This window comes from Spodoptera frugiperda, chromosome 31, assembly GCF_023101765.2.
Source record: "Spodoptera frugiperda isolate SF20-4 chromosome 31, AGI-APGP_CSIRO_Sfru_2.0, whole genome shotgun sequence".
Lineage (NCBI taxonomy): Eukaryota > Metazoa > Arthropoda > Insecta > Lepidoptera > Noctuidae > Spodoptera > Spodoptera frugiperda.
Genome location: NC_064242.1, coordinates 5,788,824 through 5,810,702, shown reverse-complemented (window position 1 = coordinate 5,810,702; position 21,879 = coordinate 5,788,824). Strand labels below are relative to the sequence as shown.

Sequence of the window (21,879 nt, the reverse complement as noted above, 5' to 3'; positions counted from 1 at the left end):
TTCATATTTTTTATAGTAGTAGTTCGACGGTTAACCACCTGGTTAAGGAAGATTTCTGGAGTCTATCTGAGTCTAGGATGATGATGGTCAATGATGAAGCATGTGAACAATAGTAACCACTCAAAAGAGACTTATGCTGGGGCCACACTAATGGAATATGCCATTTGATTATGGCGATAATTGATGTTTGTACGAACATTTAAAGTTCATAATCGTTCATTTGTTTTCAAAATCAATGGCATATTCGATTAGTGTGGCCCCAGCATTAAAGATACTTCGTTTATATCTGTCTGAAAACTCTGATTCAGGCAAGGCTCTATTTTCTAGAAATACCACAATTTGACAAAAGCTTTGTGTATTTGATAGCTTAATTCTTCAGGATAATGGTTGGTCTCAGGGTATAAAAAACAGTCCTAGATTATTAAATGAAAGGACTGACTTGTCGACATATTCCAGGAATTTTCTGTTGAAATAAATTATTCATACTTCACTTAAATGTAATGAATTACCTTTTAATTAATAATAAAGTAATGATTATACTAATGTGTGCGCAATTATGATAGTGGAATTTTTTGGAAAAATCTCGAAGTAATTGGGTATTTAATTCAAATTACAATGTAATGGTAAACTAATTAATAATTTGAAATATTATTGTTTGAATTACGTATATTTTCACCGCAATTAGGTAACGCATGTTTTATTATTATGTAAATTTATTTTATTTTCATGTTTTATGTCTCTATCATTGAGGATTTGATTTATCGGTTTATGTAATTAGTAAACATTATTGTTTAATTTAAAATTAAAGATTTTATTACCTGAATTCCACATTCTGAACTAAACTTCCATCCATTTTAAGTCTATGTAATTATTGTATGCCTATTAGGCAGAACATATTGATACTTGAATACATTGTTAAGATCTGTAACTTACACAATAAAGATACTTTGGCTTTGGCTTTGAAATTATTTATGATATGATTTATTTAACAACTAGCTTTTGTCCACGACTTCGTCCACCTGGAATAGACTTCTGGCAGAATTTGGGATTTTCGACATACCTATAACCATCCAATATTTATTTTCATCAATTTAGTAGGCACTGAAGTTATCATAAAAATAATTCTCGATAGTCATTCCTCCTAATTGTATGACTTTAGAAGCAAATATTGAAGTAAAATAGAAAAAATTGCCTCAGTAATGATGTGTTCTAGAATTTTCCACGAGAAAATTAAAAGAAATTATATGAATTCTAGGAAGTAAAAGAGCAAACAGTCTAATTTACTTAAGCCGGGAATTGGCGCCGATAGAAATCATTCGAAGCTCTCCCACTTAGATTCGATGAGGAAATGGAATGAGTAGACAGTAGCCTTTTTGCTCTTCTATAGGTGAATGTAATGAGAAAATTTTACCTTTAGTGCTACTATGTGGATAAACTATTAACGTGTGTTTGGTTTGCATCTTGTACTTGAACTTTTTTTAAGAAACGCTGCTTTACTCTATGATTTTCTCTAGTATCGGGGTGCGATGATAAACACATGATTTCATAAAAGCAACGTCACGCCTTTTATCCTCGAAGGGGTAGGCAGGCTATACATATGCCGCTATCTACACCCACTTTTCACCATTATTTTGTGTTATAAGTTTCATGTAATATGGGGTGACCCTACCATATACTAAGCACATTCGAGGCTCCGTGCTACTACTGAGAAATTTTCGGAAAACCGAAAAAGCCCAGTAATACTTTGCCCAACACGGGAATCAAACCCGAGACCCCTTGCCCGGCAGTCACACTTGCGACCACTAGACCAACGGCAACGAGGCACTTACATGATTTCATATTATACAGATTACACCCAGATCCGAAAAACTAAGTATTTGTGTGATCCGCAAGTTGTTGTCTGGGTTTGATTGCGCAGATATCGGAACAGACTGATCCACGTTGTTCACAAGTAGATTATTATTTACTGCAACTACCGTAGAATCAAATACTTAAGTTGCAATAATCATTCTGACCATTAGATTAGATCATTGGATTGATTTTGAAAAACGACAATGCAAAGCAGTCGACCTTTCCGCTTAATAAAATGTTGCCAAACTATGTATTTGAATAAGGAAAACTTGAAACAAAAATATGTTTTGTAGCATCTGTTTTATAAGCTTACATTGGTTACTTAGTACTTATATTATGTGTATGTAGATCTATTTCAGATAAGTATGTAGGTAGTCTATCTGGTTATTATAGCAGTTTTTGCCACGATTGTGCTAATTATACTTGACTGTATAAGTAGTTAGAGCTGAGTATTATTAAAACATTTTGTTCCTAATATTTGATGTTAAACAGCAAACGTAAGATAGCCCTTAGTTTCGGTCTGTATTTCGTAATATTTAAAAAAAATATGCCAAGTCAAATGAGATCATCTCATAGATCCATCAGACCACCACAGAATGAGGCCGATTTGCTAATGTCTGATCCGGAGCTGCGGACTACCTAGTTTGGGTTTACCGGGGCTCCAGCTCGAAAAGTAAAAGTAGAAACGGGGTGGTTTTTATTCAGTAAGAGTCTGACACTCCCTCAAGCGAGAGAAGTCATTGAATGATTTTCCTCCTTAAAAAAATTAACCCTTAGTTTCGCACTGTCTTTTGTAAGATTTCTAAAAATATAGGTACTAATGAGATAATAATAAACAAAAATCGATTTTAAATTATGTTCTAAAAATATTCCAAACACACCAAAAAAACTTTGAATGGAACCTTCCAGGGATTCGCAATTTTATAGTAAGTCATGTTTTATTAAAAGTTAATAGCACTCTGGGTTTTTCGATCTCTTGTGGAAGGTCGAGAACCCTCCTGAGACCGTGCGTCAATTGCGCTCTTTTTACTACATTTTTATTTGTTTTTTAGCTACTTACGTGCTTACTTATACGAAATTTTGTTTATTTTTCTTCTTTGGCTTGTGGTAGTGAGTGGATTTAAGATGTGAAGTCTATAGTTAGTCTTTGTACAGCTCTATTGAACTTTTATTACATTGTTGAATTTATCCATTATTTACACTAAAACTACTATTAAAAAAAAATTTAGAACAAAATAAAATTGTGATGCGTATTTTTTTCCTACGAAACTTATAGACCATCTGATGGTAAAGATCATCTTAGCATTATAGTAGGTACTGCAATACTTCACATGTGTCAGACAGACCAAATGCAGACTTTTCAACGTTAAAAAAGGCCATAAAAATATAATGTCATTTATATTTATTAATGTGCAAAAAATTATATTTTAGACCTGTTTATTGAAAGTAATTATTTCCATGATCGTATTGACGTCATATAAGATTTTACTTAAATAATTAAAAGTAATATAAATTGATTAAAACATGTGTACCTATCTACTGTATTTTTGTGTTCTGATTTATTTTATTATTGTTTTATAAATAAAAATAGCGGACATATACCTATATCGGGTTTACGCGTTGCATTTATTTTTGTGGATTGGATATGAATGGATATAAGCACACTCACTTTTTTAATATTTTTATATAGGCGCCTATAAAATTTTCCAATGTACCAATCTACCTATTAATCAAACAGAAATACAGAGATACGAAATCACAGGTTTTTTTTTAGTAAAATATCAGATAAAAAATATTATTAAATGGTTTTATATTATATTTAGGTAGAGTCCACGAGTTTGATTTTCAGTAACAAAGCAAAAATAAGGCAAAATATTTAAAACTATTACTTTTGTATTATTCAGTAAATAAGCCTACTACTTATATGAAGAAATTATTAGTTTTTGCCGTAAATTGAATTTTACACCAACATTAGAATTTTCTCCTGTGTCGTGGGTGCGTTTACAAACATACAAGTTCACATACATATAACACTCAGACCCGAAACAACAATTTGTGGATCACACAAAGAGTGGCTCCGTGCGGGAATCGAAACCGCTACGCGTTAAGTGGCAGCCGATTGCCCAACCGCGCCAACCGTGCATTTAAGTGCTATTACATTATACATTCTTGCTAGACGTATAATACAATAGCATTATATAGTAAATTTAATTATGAAAGTAGAAAGAAAATATTTGTTGTTATTGCCATTAAATAATAGTGTATTACATTATATTACGCGATAATAACCCGTAATCACTAACCAATAAGTACACAGAACTGAGTCTTATAACAGATTTTAGAAGATCTGTACTAACTCAACCTCCTTAAAATTGTGACTATCGTGTGTGTAAAGTGATAATTACCTTAAAATTAAAATTTTGATTGTCGTATAAAACTGGTATACAAATAAAAATGTGAAAAAAGAAAAGATCAGATAATCGACAAAATTAAGCATTGTAGCTCAAATTAAGTTTAAAAACTATTGCCATAATAGTAACCAAAATAAAAGGGTTATGTTTTTTACTTGCTTTTTTACACTGTGTAAGGAGATAGACGTAGTAAGTTATTAGTTCTTAGTTTTAGTGTTAATTTTTATGCCCTATCTAGATAGGGCTCTAGACTATCTAGAGCGTTAATGTTCCCAACAGGTTTGAGTACAAAGTACTTTAATTTCCTTTGTGTAATTTAGTATTTAAATTAAGGTAGCCTTTGAATAGTTCGTTCTGTCTGTGTTCTAAGTTTCCATGAAAGGAGTAGAGATGCCAGATGTAAACGAGGAGACGAATCACCTGATGGCAAGCAATCTTCGCCTATGGACACCCGAACCCCCAAAGGTATTACCGGCCTTTTGGAGGCGGTTCACGTCGGTTTTCTATGAGGTAGTGGTCGCACTCCAGTCAATCCGACCCATTCATGCTGTATCATGGCTCTCCTACACTTGCCTTTACGTCAGCAGATTTTTATATCATCAATTTTAAGAAACTAAATAGAAATGTTTGTTTAATAAAATAGTCTTGTCATCATGTTAATGTGTTTTGAACTTATTGTTATGCAGAATAAATTATAAAGTTGAATGAGGAAATTCCACTATGCTTCTATTAATTCATTTACGCGGATTAGAGTTGCAAAATGTTGCGTTGGTGTCATTTACACAGAAATGTAACAAATAAGAGGTTCTTTGAGGTTTGGAACTAAGTTGTTTTAGCTTATTGATGTAGTCGCTGTTCTACCTTTATAATTATAGTCAAAATATGCCGATCTTGATCACAGCGTGAGGCTGATAATATATTTGGTAATAGCCATTTTTTATTTGGTAAAAGACTTGGTAAAACTTTGGTAAAAGATTATAACAGTAACTTTAAATAAACACATATAAAAGTAAACATGGGTAACTTCTTTTAAGAGGAACAAAACCTATATAGAAGATATAGGATGATTTTTCTGCTTTGGGTGAGGTAAGAGGAAGTCTCAGACTCATATTGACTAAAAACTACGCCGTTCCTACTCCTGCTTTGAACCGGAGCCTTAAATTTTATTTAGATACAATTTCTATATTTTCAAAACAAATCATAAATCATAAAATATCAACAAAAGCTTAGAAAGTAGGTACTACAACACGCCCATTAAAAGCTCAATCAATGTAATCAACATATTAATATTTCTCGGTCGAAGTTAGATGAAATGTTAAACGCGAAAATTTTAAATGCCTTATGAATAAATAAATATTCAAGTTCTTATTGTTCGGCGAAAAAATTCATGAATAATAAAAAAGAACGTTGATTTTAAATAGTACTAAAAATTATTTGATGTAGACTGGGGTAGAACTGGATTTGTTTATTTAATTGGTTTACGGTGTAAATGTGGTCAAACGGACCGGTTGAACCGTTGGACGCCGAACAGGAGAATGGCAAGGCCTAATGCTCTACAACTACGGGTAGTTGATTCAGCAAAGCCTCTATCGGCGCACGCGACGCTCGAAAGCGTATAAACGTACGAATTTCGAAGTATTTTTTAAATATTTAGTGATTTATATTTGTGCAGTGTGCTTAAACGAAGTAAGTTTTGGTTTTTGATTGGTAATTTTGTAATGGTGGTAAGATTTTTAATTTATGTGATTTTATTTTTAGTATTTTCTTTGTAGTCTTTTTAGTTTACGTGCGGCCAGTGTGCTGACCGATTTTTATTTTTTTTAATGAAGATCAGGGATTCGTTTCGGTTTATTTATTCTAAATAGGTAGTGTTTCATATTAAGGTATATGCTATTTTAGATCATGATAGAATTTCTATTCTTTACTATAGTCATCTAATTTATTATCATTATTACGTATACGATACATAACGCAGTCAGAGATTTATAAATAAAAATAACTGCCATTTAATATATTTTTTTCTCACCTAGTATCAATGAATGTATACTAGTTACAACTAGTACTAATAAAAACAATGATAAATGAATTATTTTCTCGGTCACTCGTACCTTTATTATGGCAAAATGTTCAGCTAGAACAATAGACTCATTTCGTATTCTTGAAAGCGAGTGATCACAATCCAATAGACGCATTTAGCATTATAAATGCGATCGGCTTTGTCCTTTTTAAGACTGATGTATTTAAGATGTTATTATTTTTAGTAGTTTTAGGACTTGTTTCACAATATTTGGATAGCCGAACGTATTTCGTATGCACCATCTATCATATGATTTTGTCGGGCACTTAGTTTAAGGTGGTGAATAATTTTAAATACCATGTGTTTATATTAAATTAAATACTTTTGAGTAATTAAATAAGGCATTGTGACTCAAACAAAAGAAAATAAATTGTAATAGGTAATTAGTATTCGAATAAATTAACCCAGTACTTAATGAGACTGTCCGGTTGAACTAGTGATCTATAAAATGTTTTATTTTGATTCTTGATACGATAAAATCTTGGTTTTTCCTAGACTACATAAGGATATTACTAACTTGGTGCTAAATGACGAATGTAATACCTACACGCATACAAATATACCTACTTATTATAAAGTGTCACATTGCTATCGGTCCTTCAAATACCTTTGGTAAAAATAATAGTGATGATATTTAGGGATTTGCACGAAAGTGAGAGAGCGGGTTCGAAACCTTGCAATGGCAAGAACCAACGTGATTTTTTCCGAGTTATATGTACTTTCTGAGATTATTTAGACACACACGTAAGCGTGGTGATTAATGCTCAAACCTTCTTCATGTGAGAAGAGACTTTGGTCAGCAGTGGCCACTTATAGGCTGATGATGATGATATTTAGGAATAAACACATACAAAATGTATATATAGAACACAGCCTAATGGCAAAATAATTAGAACATAGTGGAAGGTTTAACGCAATACCGCCGACATACCTACATCAAAATGATGCAAGTCTACAACGATCCAATCTCGTGGCATCATGGTTTCAAAATATATACGAGTATATTGCAGATTTGTTAATTCGGATATAAAAATAAACGTTTTATCCTCAATAGGACGAATAGAGGTGATAGCAATTTTGGCAATTAAACAATTATAAGATTTTAATAAAGATGCTTAACTTTTCGAATTCAAATCGGTTATTGCGACTATAGGTACAAGTGTAGATGTTACAGCAGTTATTATAAAATAACTTTAAGACAATATATTCAGGACTAGGAAAATTAAAGTTTTTGTCATATACCTAACTGCAACAAAAAATGATGTGCCTAATCCGGAGCTGCGGACTACGTAGCAGGTTTACCGAGGCTCCGGCTCAAAAAGCAGGAGTAGGAACGGGGTGGTTTTTAGTCAGTAAGAGTCTGACACTTCCGTCTTGCCTCGCCCGTTATGAGAAGACATTGGATGATTATCACCCTCAAAAAAAAAGCAAAAATCATATTTGAAAAAATACAACGCATTGTAATGCGTTGTATTTTTTCAAGCTAATAATAGTTTTGAAGGAACCGTTATACAAATGACACTATAAAAAAACAATAACAAAATAATTTGCTAATAATAATCCAAAACTGGTATCTAGCTAATTAATCAGAATCGCAATTAGCGTCCCTTAAATTGTTAATTAGAGTGGCTACAATACGTCCGCCGTCAAATGATCGACGGACCCGTTTTAGTGTTGCCACTGAACTAATTACTAATCACTGCGCAAATACATGCATGTCCGTCTGTCCAGCCACTTCGCTGTGTTGGAAAACGTTTAATTAAATGGCAACATTACTGCTTGCGTTTTGTTGTTTGTGGGTTTGTAATTATGTATGGAGATGTGTAAAAAGTTTATTCCTATTAGAGATAATGCTTCTTTTGACTGTTGTTATTTTAATGTTTTGATTAGCTCAATGGCCAATGCTCGCAAGTCCATTAGAAAAAGTTGATTGTGCCGAGTTTGTTGTTGTGGTTTTCGATAGTTTTTTGGTTTGGAAATTCCCAGTTACTTTTGTTACTTATGAGATACTTTTATTATTATTGTAAATTACTCCTCTGGTGTTGCGGGTGTCCATGGGCGGCGCTGATAGCTTACCATCAGGTGACACGTTTGCTCGTCTGCCTCATATTCCATAAAAAAATGCGCTATATTTGAAAATTTCCAGTCAAAATCTACTACAGTGTTTCTGATTAAATGTAGTTCTACAACAAACCCAATACTATAACGTAATAATAAATTCTTAACAAGAAAATTTGCCAATAAAAATATTATTATAAACAACCAACTTTTACCAGTCGCGACTAGTGGCTCAGTGATGTAACTCAGTAACAGTCATAACACCGGGTTGTAACACTCACTGTTACACAAAAACCCGGGTCAAGTTCATTGTAGTTACGCACTGAGTTGAACGTAAGAGTCACTGAGTTCCGTCATAAGATCCTACTTATGATTTTATTTTTATGTCAAATATTGTGAAATTAATTGTTGGTTGTTTTGTGTTTGACTAGCGACTTAGTAACGTGTCTTCTATAGATTTATTTATAGGAATTTTCCTCTTGAGTCATTAATATAATTTAACATTCGAACTTTTAAAAAGTCAACTCACGATGATGATGCTTTTTATGGCAAATAGAATAGATAATAATTGGATGTCTGTCATTATAAATAGCTTAAACAAATCTACTATTAGTTAGGTGTACACAGATCTTTGGTTGAATTTAATTTTGAGTGCTTTTCCATTAGAGATTTGCTGTGTTACGTTGCTGTGGATGCGTTTGGCTTCCATCAATTATATTTATTGATAGATTAGCACTGGTGGAAACGCATTTAGCTAAGCTTTGTTTTTTATATAGAAAGATGCATGCTATGGATGGCTTCCCTACTATAGATACATCGCAAACTCGAGCTGCGCATCTTCCTCGCACAGCTACATAGCTTAGTATTGTTGGAAATGGTCACTTACTTTCACAGCTTAGCACTGGTGGAAAATCATCCTTATTCTCCGAATAAGTAGATGTGAGACAATTATTTACAAGTTATGCAGTATCTAAAATGTATAAACCTATTAAAATTGTTCTCCATTAAAGTCATTTTGCGAATTTTGTTCCTTGAATTACTAATCAAATTACTATCTTTTTGATTTGAATTAAGTCTCAATTCGTATTGAATGAAAGATGCCTAAATAACCACTATCTTCTTCAGAAAACTGGTCTTTGATGATTGATTCTATTATGTAACATAACTTAAATTAGCTAGAGGATTTGGTAGAGCCAGCTATGCTCTAATTAATATAATAATGCCCTGATTAATAATACGTTCTGGATATTAGCCACATTACCTAGATAAATCAATAACACATCGCGGGATCTATTAGGTTTGGTTAGGAATTTACTATAATCATAATATGGTAAAGAGAAATTGTATGAATGGGATGTAGATGATTTTTATACTGGCACAAATGCAGTAAATAATAATGATGACTAAACAAAGTTTTGTATTAAATTGTCCACTTCTTTAGAAACTCTAGGTGAGTACGCAATCCATATCGATCCTCATTTAAATATTTAGCAATACACAATTTATAGACTTGTTTATATTGTAACTTTCCTGAGACATACTTAATTAATTATTATGTCTTTTGGCTTACTCATGTAACTGTTTGACGAAGAATTCGACTATTTTCAAGCCATGTTAAAGGGTCATATTCATGAGTAGATTTTACCGACAGGCTTTTCCTTGTCAAATATTTACGTGAATAAGTTGAAAACATAGTAATTATTATTGTAAGTACTTAACAATTTATAAATAGGCAATACTGTTTTAATTGAGATAACTTTATTTTAGTTACAAATTACGCGAAACTAAATCAAATTGCTTCAGAAAAGCTCGATAAAGTAAAATGTTTCACCAAAACAATTTAGTTAATTACTTATTAAGAGTGCCTCAATATTATACCGATTAGCTCAACGGATTAGCCGTGAGAAGTATGGTTATATTGACGGGTAGAACAAAGTATTTTAAGAATTTCCCCTGTTGCAGTAGTAAAGTGCAATTTGGAAATTTGCCCGGTGAATAGGTTGCCCTGTAATGTACGAGACTCATAACTTAACTGGTGAATTTGAGGTGTTGGTTGTATCCACATATTAGAGCATAGAGCACCACCACCTCTGTTAAAGGAACAAAAACATATTCGATGCAAAAACTATTTCTACCAGTTGTGTTATATGTAAAAAACATTATTCTTAATATAAAATTTAAATATATTAAATACCAATCTTCTGGAAGTGCACAAGTTATATTTTGTTTTTTTTTGTGAAACACGCCGGTAATTGAGCAGACGTATTACCTGATGGTAGGCAATCTCTGCCGCCCATGGACACTTGAAACACCAGAGGCGTTACAAGTGCGTTGCCGGCCTTTTGGGAGTTAGGAATTTAAGGGCAGTTGTTCGGGAATCGGGGATGGGGAAGATTGGGAAGGGCGAAGACGTGAAGCGTTGTTTCACGTCGTTTTCTGTGAGGCCGTGGTATCACTCCGGTCGAGCCGGCCCATTCGTGCCGAAGCATGGCTCTCCCACACTTATAACATATTTATTTTATTGTGCATTTAGTTGTGCATGTTAGGTAGCTGTTTAAATGTTAAAAGAATAAGATTAATTTATATTACTGATTACTACCAGATTTATTACTTATTTACCAACCAAGGTCAATTGGTTGTAAGTTTGACTGCGGAACATGAGATCTCATGTTAGATTGGTTTAGCAATGAGCTAATATCTTCTAGATTTTAGTGTTTATTTATTACCTCCCGGCGATTTTTTACACTCATAATAATTTTATAAATCGGTAAACGAATAACAACGAACGACGAACGGTAAATAAACAAATAAATTAACGTTTGTACCTTTTTTGGAATATGCGGTCACATTAACTTAAAAAAAAAATCGGGTTTTGACCCACAACTCCTACCTGTGGACTATGCAAATATTAATGTGGGTTAAATATAATATTTTATCAAACTTATTCTGATCAAACATGGCGTAATTATTGGTTGGAAAATAATATCATCTTTTTTTTTATCTTGTCTTGTCTTAACTAAAAAGTACGTTTTACTCACGTACATTAATGAGAAAAGCTCTACTAGTTTCGAGTCACAGAGGGACTCTTAACTGCACGCGGCGACATCCCACTGCGCGACACCGTCGCGTCTGCGCACGCTGCTAATACGTGATATATTTTTATGATTTCATAGTTGTTATAAAAATATCCTTTTTGTCTTGTTGTTAAATCTTGTCTATAAAATCCTAAGCTGGGCAAAGGTCACTTAACAAGCAGAGAAGGTATGAATTATTCTCAGCTAAATAACGAATACTAATGAAAACAGGCCTTGACGGAATTATTGATAAAATTAAAATTATTAATCGAATTGCATTAGTTACGGAAAAATATCAAATAAACCAATCCAGTTAAAGTTCATTCGAAAATGAAAAATAGTTAAAAATAATAGTCTTTTTTTACCAACGTATACGTATATACGTATTGATAGAAACAAAAGTCAGTTAATATAAAAAAAAAAAATATTTTATTTATTTACTACTATTTATGTGCATACATATAACATAAAGGATAACACATACATAAAATTGAGGTATATAGGTTTTTATATTAATTCATAGAATATTTATTTATAAAGATTCTTTATACTAAGTATTTTATAGCATACTAATAACAGTATTATCTAGTAGGTTATAAAACGTATGTATGTATGTAATGATTTGCAATAAATCGTCGACATAATATAAAGGCCCGCTGCCTTTCATCATCGCTGCAGATAACTAATGGAGTCTCTCTACTAGAAAATTGGAATATTCGGTAAAAATTGGATCAAATTTTTCACACTTCTGTTATTCGAACTTTGGTACAAGTTAAATGTTACGTTATTGTTTTAATTGGTTAGTTTTTGATACAAACAAATATAACACGCCAATTTTTAAATCTCGAATGATCACACAATTATTTGTTTTTATGGTTGAAAAAGGTTTTACCTGCGTCGATGTGGAATTAATTAACTACGTAACTGCTTGCAAACAGAGACATTTATTGATTATTAAATATTCCTTAATAACGATTTTCTATCGAAAACTATTGCTAAGGACTATATTAAGCAACTATTAAACGACTAGGAGTATCGTGGTAAAACATTTGGGTAGACACATTAATAGGTTAAGATTAAGTGTGTGTAGGAAAAATTTATAATCTCGATGCAAGGTGTGTTTTGTATTGGCTAATTGTTTGCTAATATCGAATGACGTCTCTATTTTTTGTCAATTCGATACGATGACAAATCAATTTTTGTTCAAACACTTACAAAATATATGATTGAATATTAATAGTATGAACTGTGAAGGTAAATATTGATTTGAATTTTATATCTTCGCCATACCGTTTAAGCAAAAATAACTTAGTATCTGGATTTTCATAAAGTAAGTACATAGTTCATATCATCATAATTATGTATTAATTTTAAATTAACCCCACTTTAGAATTTTATATTGTGTACTGAGTGCATTCACATTTAGACAGCTGTAAGACATGTGGTTTCCTTAGGGACAGTATATACTGTCCTATATATAGGCGAGCTTTAAGAGGATTTACCAAAACACCAACGAAACGTTTTACACGCGTTCGAAACCGCTACACAAAGTTAGTACTTTAGTACCATAAATAAATTATGTAGTAATTAAATCTGCTCTTGACGAAAACAAATTCCCGGCATATCATATTGGCATTGGCATATTGTTTATAAACACAAACAAAACGGGCAATGGAGTTGTAATTAGTTCTAGAAACTTCGACAAGCCGTTTGTAAAATGTAAAATACCATGCTGTTAAAAGTTCTTACACGTTGTAACGTTAATTAAAATGTTACCAGTTTAGCTAACAGTTTTTCGTTTAAAAATATCATGCATGTAATTCATTGAAAACATAGGTAAAATTGGTTACCAAAATAACTAATTTACTTCAGTCTCGTTACTATTAAAAAAACTGGGCCAGATTCTACAGCGTGCGATAATTTCGAGATCGAAACAACCTAGATAGGCTACTTTCCTACTAGTCAAATTCAATACTTTTTTCGAAACGTCAAAAACTATATTTTCTATGAACTTTGTATGAAATAGTGCGTTATGACGTCATAAGTTTTTGACGTCAAATAGCAGACTTATTTCTAGAAAATTAGTTAGAAAAAATCGAACCTTTTTAAGTTCATGAAATTTATGAATGAGAGTGTGATTATTTTTTAATATTTTATTGTATTGAAAAGTTCAAATAATTTATTTTTGACCGAGGATAGTACCCAATTACTCGCTTGCTTGTAGGCTCGACCAATCAGCTAGTTTGGAACAAATTCTTAAATAAAAAAAATACTTAATTTAATTTTAATAAAAACTATGACTAAATTATTTACAACAAAATATCTAAAAATAAACAAATAAAAAAAAAACTCCTTAAGGCGTCAAAGTACTCGTCCGCATCGCTGCCACTGGGTAAAATTCCCAGAAGACTGTCCGCATAGCCACGTTGAATGGCAATTTAATTCATCATAATTATAAACCCGTTCACTGGCTGGACATAGGCCTCTAAAATTATGTAAAATAATTATAAAAAGGTATCGAAATATCCAATTGCAATGTGCTATAATCGGTAATGACGTAACACTGACGTGAGGGAGTGAAAGTAATAGTGACGACACTGAGATCTGAGATTGATGCAATATTACTATCTGAGTGACTCAGATTTATAGTTGAGTAAAATGATACGATTTCATTACTTCATTCTTAATCCTGTTCCTATTTACACGATGTTCTTAGAACACTGTCTTGTTTGTAACTTGTAATTTATATAAACCACGTGAGTCAGACTCTAGATCTTTGAATCAAGCTGTGTCTTACAACGTTAGTATATTGCATAAGTTTGAAACTGAGCTCCATGATAAATAGGTACTACGATAGAGCTTAGGTAATTAGAGTACCAATTTTTCATCAACCACTATAGTTTATACCAGGAGTTCCCAACTTTTTCCTGAACAAGAACTATTTTAGCACCACTATTTTTATTAATCCTTTTTCTCATGTAGTCCCACTACTCCCACTTAAGGTTTTTTTTCCAGAGTCATGATATTCGTTATCATAAAAAATAAAAAAATAATTTTATTAAAATCAGTTAATTTTATCAGTTGTGACATTAATTTTATCTGAGCTCTAACTGTGGTATTTTTGTTAAGTATTGTCTCGTATATGTTTCTTCTTTCGCGAACCATATTTCATTTTCTGCGGTTCACACTGCAAAACGGCTTATACACTTATATATGAAATGTTTATAAGTACATATTAATGATTTCCATTTCCCTGAACTTGTGCCATAATATCATGTTTCTTCTTTCTACCAGCTATCTTCACTATATCATGCAAAATTATCTACCGCACTATCCATCTTTGCTTCAAACTTTCCCTTCCTGTGAACCCCTTTCGTATCCATCACTCTTTTATTCATATAGTTCATCCTTTTTCATAACATGCTTTTACCATAATAGATGGTTCTCCCTCTATTTACTTATTAATAGCTCTATCATAGTTAATATACTGAAAAGTTCACTGTTACGAAATTAAAGCATTTAATTTTGTTTACTAGAATGCTTATCTGAGTATGATTCGAATAGCATTACCACATAGCCATTTACTTACTTACTACTACTACTACTACTTAAGTTACTTACTTATCAGTGTACCTTTTTTAAGAATAGCTACAATTAATAATAATAAAAATTTACCTGATTAAAATAATATCGATCAAACCTGAAACTTGATACTAGATAGATCGTAAGGATGCTTTTCCAACAAAGATGAACTATGTAGCCGTTTCCATCGATACTTAGCTATGTAGATGTACGAGTATGCGATATATCGATCGTAGGGAAACCATCAATAGCTTAGCCTTTCCATATAGAAAAAAAAAACTTAGCTGCGGCCTTTTCCATTAAAGCTAAGCTATGTGTACCAATGAATATGATTGGTGGAATCCAAACGCATCCACAGCAACGTAGCATAGCACAACTCTACTAGAAAAGCATTCTTAACCTAACAAATACTTAATCAACGAAGCAGTCAATAGGTACCCATTGAGATTAATAATTACTATTTAATATATAAGTTACTCTGTACCTAACTAAAGTTTAGTTACTCCCTAACAATAGATGGTACGAAATCTTAAGCACACACAAGTTCGAAGCAAAGATTTACTTAATACTTAGTCTGAAAGGTTAACATTCTAGACACTTGTGTAATCAGTCAGTCTTATATTGTTTGATGTTTGAGTGTATTAACGTGATAACTACTTATTATATAAGGCGTTGCTTATATACGGGATTATTGAAAAACAATCAATGAATCACATTTAAATAACATTGAATTTTCATCATTCATTAGGTACAATACCTTCTTGGGAATTGTTTCAATGGGAATTGTTTCAATTTATTTGAATACAACATCACTAACTATAATAATGAAAAGGAGATGGCTAAATGACTGACCCAGGCATAATAACAAGAATACGAATTTCACGCTAACCTGTATCATTTAAATATTCACTTATGAATTATTTTATGTTTAACTAATTCTTATAACTTGGTGAACAAAAATTAACAAAAATAAGTTTCATAATTGATTTTTTCTGTTGTGGTTTGACATGACAACACGGAAGTAGGTACTGCAAGCTATTATTAGGACATTAGTTTCCCCGAAAATCAAATCGAAATAGTTAAACGAACATCAATTTTTAATAACGGTAATATAATGACTTTTTTCTGAAACCAAATAATTGAAAATGTTTTGATCGACACAAAATATATATTTTGTATAAGATTGCACAATCTTACTATATATTTTGTGTCTGTCCTTGGTTACTTTGTGTTCATTTTCTAGTATAAGCAGAATTGTTTACCTATCTACCTCATATATAAATAACTTTCGGCTCAGGTACATCAAAACGCCTTGATAAAAGTTCACAGCAATGTTGTGGTTTGAAGTTTTTGTAACGTTGTTTGACGTAGGAGCGCTACTTTATTTTCAGGATTGCGCAGATATGCCAAGTTTCTGGACCTTCTTAATTACAAAATATCAATTTTTAATTATGCGGCTTTATTTATTGCTAGGTACCATATTTATACCATATTTATTTGTACGGGTTACGACGTCCATACTTTGGTTTAGCCATGTCCTTTAAATATAATATATTTATGGACTAAATAATACTACTATTATGACTAAAAATATATACGCATCGAAAAAATTGCCCTCAGAGGAGTTGTAAAAATTATAAATTTAATATTTTTTAGCATTCTTACAAATTAGACTTGTAGTTGTAGAACGTGGGCACGTCAGTTTAGATGAATAAGATATACTTAACATTATTTAATATAATAGTTTTCATGTAGGATTAGAATTTAGAGAAATTTTAAACCAAGTTGGTAAAGGCGGTTGTTGGAAACCAACGATTCAGTATCCTAATTTTTGTTGTGACTAAATCATAAGTCAATCAAAATTCAGAAAATAATTTATAGTATTAAAATTTCTATATTCGGTTCTATACCTTTGAGTCTTGTTTCCAAACACACCGAATCTCAATAGGTAGATACGACCCAATCGAGACAGAATGTGCCTGAGTCACATTATTGGTCGTTTATTGAAATTCGAACCAAACCATTTCCATGGGACATTGTTTTGGGGATCCAATGCGTTGTACTCATGAATAAAGGGCCCGCGACTCTGTGAAACAAATGTTTGGCTTCGTGTTACATTTTGCAGATTTGAATTATCAGCGATTTTTTCACATTACAATTTATTAGGAATCTTTGTGATATATTTTTGTGAATAGAATTTTGTTGGCAACATATTGTTCAGTCCCTTTAAGGGGAGCTATAGAGTTTCTTGATACATTAAGTTTCGAATATAATGGTCTCACGTAAGTACTATGGTTTTCCAGTTAATTTTTGAAGAGATATAGTAACTCCGTGGTGATAGTAATAAAGCAACCGACTGAACATATTCAGATAAAAATAACCTTTTTGAAATACAAGTACACGTGTCACTTTCCCAGGAATCACAATAATATTATAAATGTGAAAGTCTGTTTGGTTGTTTTTCCGTTAATCACGCCGAAACTACTGAACGAATTTTGATGAAATTTAGTATACAGATAGGGTATGAGCTGACTTGAGTGATAGGATACTTTTTATCCCACGGAAACGCGGGCAAAGCCGCTGGCAGAAGTTAGTGAAGGCCTGTATCTAGAAAATTATGTCAAAAAGGTTTTAAGAATGATTGTAGGTTTATCACAGTCTCCCTGAGGGAGTTGGTTGACGTCGTCGTCGGGTTCCGTTCCCTCCCCGTGCTCGTCCTCGGGGACTTCAATGCCAAGAATCTGGCTTGGGGTTCCCGGATCACTGACACGCGGGGTAGGATGGTGGAAGACTGGGCTCTGGAGACAGGCCTAGTCGTCCTGAACCGGGGTTCTGTCCCCACGTGTGTGCGGATGCAGGGTGAATCGGTTGTGGATATTTCGTTCGCGAGCCCCGCTCTGTCACCGCGTGTCGTCGACTGGTGTGTCATGGAGGAGGTGGAGACATATTCCGATCACCGGTACATCCGGTTCGATGTTTCCGCTGAGTCCGCGGACCCACCGGTCAGACAGGCCCCATGTGGCCCGCGTTGGGCGCTGAGGCAACTGGACCGGGAGCTATTCCTGGAAGCCGCCATCGTGCAGGCCTGGGTGATACCACCGGACAGGCCTGCCGACATTAACGAGGAGGCACGGTGGCTCCAGGACGCCATGTACAGGATTTGTGACGTGGCGATGCCCCGGGTCCGTCCAGGACAGCGGAAGCGCCAGATGTACTGGTGGTCGCAAGAGCTGGCTGCTCTGCGCAGTGCGTGTGTTGCTGCGCGACGCCAGTACACTAGGCACCGCAGGCTTCGTATCCGTCCACCGGACGCGGAAGCTAGAGAGGCGGAGTTATATGAGGGGTACAAGGCGGCGAAAGTCGCCTTAAAGACGGAAATCCGGCGAGCCAAAAACCAGGCCCGCCAGGAGATGCTGGAGACTCTGGACAGAGACCCGTGGGGACGCCCCTACCTAATGGTGCGTGACAAGCTCCGCACACAGGCTCCCCCGCTGACACAGAGTCTTCGGCCAGAGGTTGTAGAGGAGGTGGTCACCACCTTGTTCCCCCAATCACAGAGGGGCTACATCCCTCCGTGCATGACTCCGCCCCCTGCGGTGCCCGATGCGGGCCACAGCGACGACGACGACGACACACCACCAGAAGTGACCGAGGCAGAGCTGAGAGCGGCGGTGCGCCGGATGGGCGCCAAGAACACCGCCCCGGGACCCGACGGATTGCCTGGCAAGGCGTGGGTCCTGGCTTCGGAGACTCTCAGGCCTCGACTAATTGGTCTTTTCAGCGCATGTTTGGAGAGGGGCCAGTTCCCGCTATCATGGAAGGCGGGTAAACTGGTCCTCGTGAAGAAGCCAGGGCGCCCTGCGGACTCTCCGTCCGCGTACCGGCCCATCGTGCTACTCGACGAGGTGGGAAAACTATTTGAAAGAATAATTTCAAACCGCCTCGTCGCGCACCTGACGGGAACAGGGCCGGACCTCGCGGACGGCCAGTTCGGCTTCCGCAGAGGGCGCTCCACGGTGGACGCCATCATGCGCGTGAGGGACCTAACGACGGGGTCTGCAGTGTCCAGGGGTAGAGTCGTCGTGGCGGTGTCTTTGGACATCGCCAACGCCTTTAACTCTCTGCCCTGGAGCTGCATTTTGGAGGCACTACGATATCATCGAGTGCCTACCTATCTCCGTCGTATAGTCGAGGCTTATCTGACGGACAGATCCGTCATCTACCCCGGTCACCGAGGTGAGTGGAACCGGCGAGAGATGTCGCGCGGTGTTCCACAGGGATCGGTCCTGGGACCGCTCCTGTGGAACATAGGCTACGACTGGGTGCTGCGCACCGACCTCCCGAGCGGCGTCAGCGTGGTTTGCTACGCTGACGATACGCTGGTACTAGCACACGGGAGGTCGCACCAGGCGGCGGCCGACCTGATGATGAGAGCGGTTGCGATAGTCGTTGAAAGGATCCGGCAGCTGGGACTCGAGGTGGCGCTTCATAAGTCCGAGGCCATGTGCTTTTATGGCCGCGGGAATGCGCCACCTCCGGGTGGGTTCCAGATCATGGCAGGAGGGGTTTCCATCGGCGTCGAGGTGACGATGAAGTACCTGGGACTCGTCCTCGACAGTCGGTGGAAATTCGAGGAACATTTCCGACGTTTGGCTCCCAAGTTGGAACGGACGGGGGCTGCCCTAAAGCGGCTCCTGCCCAACCTTGGGGGACCAAACGCCTCCTGCCGGAGGTTGTACGCGGGGATTGTGCGGTCCATGGCCCTCTATGGGGCCCCGGTGTGGGCGCCAAATCTACGGCGACGACCAGCTCGTGCGCTGGTTTCATCCCAGAGGGTCATGGCCATTCGGATGATCCGTGGATACCGCACGATCTCCGGGGAGGCGGCTAACCTCCTTGCGGGATCACCGCCGTGGGATCTGGAGGCGAAAGTGCTCGCGCACGTATATAGCTTACGTGCGGAGGCGCATCGCCGGGGCGAAAGTCCACTGCCGCGCCAGATTAGTGCGTGGCGGGATGAGCTCCGGCGCGATCTCATGGCGGAATGGAAGCAACGACTAACGCAACCGAGGGCTGGGCTCGCTGTTATAGCAGCGGTAAGTCCCCTCTTTGAGGAGTGGCTAGAGAGGCGTCACGGCGTCCTCACCTACCGCCTGACGCAGGTGCTTACCGGACACGGAAGTTTCGGTAGGTTCCTGTTTCGGATTCGGCGGGAGGAAACGCCCGGGTGTCGGCATTGCGTGGATCACCCGGAGGACACGGTGGAGCATACAGTAGCGGTGTGCCCTGCATGGGCTGAGCACCGCCGTGTCCTTAGGGATGTGATCGGCGACGGTGACCTCTCGCGTCCGGCTTTGGTTCAGGCCATGGTGCGGAGCGAGAGGGAATGGGACGCCGTCTCCTCCTTCTGCGAAGCAGTCATGCTAGCTAAGGAGGAGGCGGAGCGCGTGAGGGAACGATCCTCCTCACGCCCCAGCCGCCGCAGAAGACACTCCGGGCGTCGGGGATCGCGTGACGATCTCCGGCCACCGTAAGTGCGGGTCTGCGGACGGCGAGCAAGGGTAGCTCGCCGCCCGACCAGAACCAGACCCGTGCGTACGGCGCGTCGCGTTCCGCGCGCGCCTCAAAGAGCCAGACCACCACAGATGGGGCCCTGTAGGGCTGATGCCTGATCCGGAGCTGCGGACAACGTAAAAGGTTACCGGGGCTCCGGCTCAAAGCAGGAGAAGGAACGGGGTGGTTTTTAGTCAGTAAGAGTCTGACACTCCCTCCCGCCTCACCCAAGGCGGGAGAAGTCATTGGATGATTTTCCCCCCTCAAAAAAAAAAAAAAAAAAAAAAAAAGGTTTATCACAGTGCTGGTAGAGTTGTTATCACAAATGTTCCAGTCTATGTGGGATGTGGGTGTTATGCAAACTTTGGTAATCGTTACATGGATTTTGTTGCGTATTTTCCTTGACTAACTATATACTGGATATTCTCCGGTTTGACGTTCCTTCTTTAGAAGTTTTTAATTACCTAAATCAAAGAAAGAAATACGGTCATCAAGAATGCATGTAAAAATTATTGGCCATGTTGTAGCTTAAAATGGTTATGGTAATTAAAATCAAGAAATGTCAAATTGGAAAATGGTCAGATACAGCGAGAATATCTAGGTAGATACCAATAACAAGATTGTCGATCTATAATTCAACGATTAAATTACTAAAGTAAATTCTGAGAATTAATTTAGGAAAGTAAAGCCAAAGTTATTTATTCAGATCATCAGAGAGAGAATATCAGGATTACTATTCAGCGAGTGTTCTTAAAATTAATTCTTAAATCGATTAAATAGGTTTACTTAGATTATTGCAATAACAAATTTTCTTATTTAAATAAATACTGTAGTAGTAGAGTTGAGAAATATTTTGAGGACGTCATTATGTATAAATACTATAAATTCATTCAAATATACACTACCGAAGTATTATTGAATTAAAAACTGAAGCGTTTATTTTATAAATCAATTTACGAATCCCTATAGAAATTACTTGATCGTTCGGTCATTCACATCTGGTTGAAAACATGCAGAAAATTTTATATATTTATCAAATATTTTGAAGTATTTGAATACAAATAAAAGAAAAATTCAATCACCTTTTCTGTGTATTATGTATGTTAGGGATTTTACTAACAAACAGATTTTTCAAATATTTTCGTTAAATGTATGTGTTTTCAACCTTTGATAATGTTTTTGATGGATTGCTTGAGTTTGAATTATATTCTTTTTAGATACATTCAATAAACTCAGGAATAAAATTAAATATGTCATTCAATTTGAATATTCA

General features: G+C 36.3%; 1 protein-coding gene across 4 annotated transcripts in view; it reads left to right on the top strand.

The window, feature by feature from the left end:
* The first annotated feature begins 5,732 nt into the window (after positions 1 to 5,732).
* Positions 5,733 to 21,879, top strand: part of LOC118276113 (glycine, alanine and asparagine-rich protein) — a 103,728-nt gene continuing 87,581 nt past the window's right edge. Inside the window, exon 1 of one of the 4 annotated variants that reach the window (XM_050707240.1) lies at positions 5,733 to 5,986. The gene's annotated coding sequence lies outside the window, so the exon portion shown is untranslated. The remainder of the gene's footprint in view (positions 5,987 to 21,879) is intronic. The other 3 variants (XM_050707239.1, XM_035594284.2, XM_050707241.1) reach the window with 3 other exon arrangements.